The sequence below is a fragment of the Sinocyclocheilus grahami genome, unplaced genomic scaffold, assembly GCF_001515645.1.
Source record: "Sinocyclocheilus grahami isolate Dianchi unplaced genomic scaffold, SAMN03320097.WGS_v1.1 scaffold117.1, whole genome shotgun sequence".
Taxonomy (NCBI): Eukaryota; Metazoa; Chordata; class Actinopteri; order Cypriniformes; family Cyprinidae; genus Sinocyclocheilus; species Sinocyclocheilus grahami.
The window spans coordinates 2,068,743-2,071,124 of record NW_015505296.1 but is presented as its reverse complement, the minus strand read 5'-3'; the positions used below and the strand labels follow the sequence as shown (position 1 = coordinate 2,071,124).

At 35.3% G+C, this 2,382-nt stretch overlaps 1 long non-coding RNA gene across 1 annotated transcript in view; it reads right to left on the bottom strand.

Moving 5' to 3' along the window:
* LOC107589554 (uncharacterized) overlaps positions 1 to 2,382 on the bottom strand; it is a 9,378-nt gene that overhangs the window by 3,604 nt on the left and 3,392 nt on the right. The window lies entirely within an intron of this gene.

The window sequence follows — 2,382 nt, the reverse complement described above, 5'->3', positions numbered from 1 at the left end:
TTTTTTACATTTGAAGAAGGACTTTTTTGCAATGTGCTCAAAATTCTGAGTCCTTGTTGAGAAACTTGTGTTTTATGCTCAACTGAAAATAAGTGAGGCTATGTTTGGTGTGAAATGTATGTTTAACTTTTCTCTTGCACTGGAAGTGTTATTTGAACATTTAGTATGGTTTCTTTTTGACTTTTGTTAGGACTCTTGTTCTCTGGAGGATTATGGTCCTTGATATGAAGACTGTGGAGGACGTTTTAGAATTTACTTTTTTTCACAAATCTCTTCATCTCGTCGTTTGCCTGTTATCTTTATATGGATCTTCCAACTTGCTATGAACTGTGATATTGATTACAACAGGCATATGGATTAAGATTGACTGTTATGCTGGACTTTTTGGGACTTTTAATGGAATTCAGATAAGATTTTATTCACTCTATTACTCTTAATTCATCATCCACGGATAGTGAACCTATTTGAATTCTACCTTTACATATTCTTTTGTTTTGATTTGGTGTAAATATAATGAAAAAGGTTGAAATTAAATGATTTGATATGTTTTCTTAAATTTTTCTTACTGAATATAAAAGACAAAATTTTGCATTCAATGAGAGATTTTGATTTAGGCCTTGTATAGGTTGTATAAAAGATATTGGGCTTAGTTAAACTTGACTGTTCACATAATAATAACCAAAAAGCAATGGTTTAAAGTCAGAATGCCTTAATTATGAATTTGCTTCTTAAAAACATGCAGCTTTTCACTTCACAATACATTATTGGTAGACTGGAGTCATGTGGATTACTTGTGGATTATTGTGATGTTTTTATCAGCAGTTTGGACTCTCATTCTGACGGCACCCATTCACTACAGAGGATCCATTGGTGAGCAAGTGATGTAATGCTGAATTTCTCCAAATCTGCTCCATTGAACAAACAATCTCATCTACATCTTGGATTACCTTGGATGAAGGGTAAGTACATTTTAATATTTAGGTGAATTCGAAAAAGGTCTAAAATATATTGATAGAGTTAATTATAGATATTAATACTGATACATGCAAGAATTTGCTGCCCTATTCTTTAACTATTTTCTCTCCATTCCTTAAAGTCCCTGTAAATATTAAGTGTGTTCTGAATTTGTCACACCACAGAAAAATGTATTATTAACCAGTTAGCCAAATTTAAATGATAATTAAATTTTTCTTACTGAATATAAAAGACAAAATTTTGCATTCAATGAGAGATTTTGATTTAGGCCTTGTATAGGTTGTATAAAAGATATTGGGCTTAGTTAAACTTGACTGTTCACATAATAATAACCAAAAAGCAATGGTTTAAAGTCAGAATGCCTTAATTATGAATTTGCTTCTTAAAAACATGCAGCTTTTCACTTCACAATACATTATTGGTAGACTGGAGTCATGTGGATTACTTGTGGATTATTGTGATGTTTTTATCAGCAGTTTGGACTCTCATTCTGACGGCACCCATTCACTACAGAGGATCCATTGGTGAGCAAGTGATGTAATGCTGAATTTCTCCAAATCTGCTCCATTGAACAAACAATCTCATCTACATCTTGGATTACCTTGGATGAAGGGTAAGTAAATTTTAATATTTAGGTGAATCCGCTAAGTACATAAAATAAGTTATCAAAATCTCAAAAAAATGGGCGGTATCCTCTGCTCTCAAACGCTCTTACGCGCTGAAACCACGCCCACTCACGGGAAAGCTGCCGCCTCTTAAAGGGATAGTTCATCCAAAAATTTGATGTTTATCTGCTTACCCCCAGGGCATCCAAGATGTAGGTGACTTTGTTTCTTCAGTAGAACACATATGATGATTTTTAACTCGAACCGTTGCAGTCTATCAGTCGTATAATGCATGGCAATGGTGACAAAATCTATGAGAGTAAAAAAAACATGCACAGACAAATCCAAATGAAACCCTGCGGCTCGTGACGACACATTGATGTCCTAAGACACGAAACGATCGGTTTGTGCCAGAAACCGAACAGTATTTATATATTTTTTTTACCTCTGATTCACCGCAATGTCCAACTTCCTTGAGCGCGTACGTGCGAGGTGTGTACGCGCTCTGGTGTAGTTTACGTTAATAGGGTGTGTTGATATCCAGCCGAAGAGCAATCAACCATAACTTCAGGCGAGCAGGCTCAGAAGTTGGGAATACATGGAAAGTCACCACTCCCGAATGAGTTCGCGCGAGAGAACGTAATCTTTTAGTTTTAAGTCAGTTTGAACAATCTGGATAAGCACAAGTAAGTACCATTTTGATTAGCCTTCGTACCTACAATGACTGTGCACTGTGTAAACAATGAGTGACGTATACGCGCCCAAAAATAGTTGGACATAGTGGTGTATTAGAGGTAAAAAA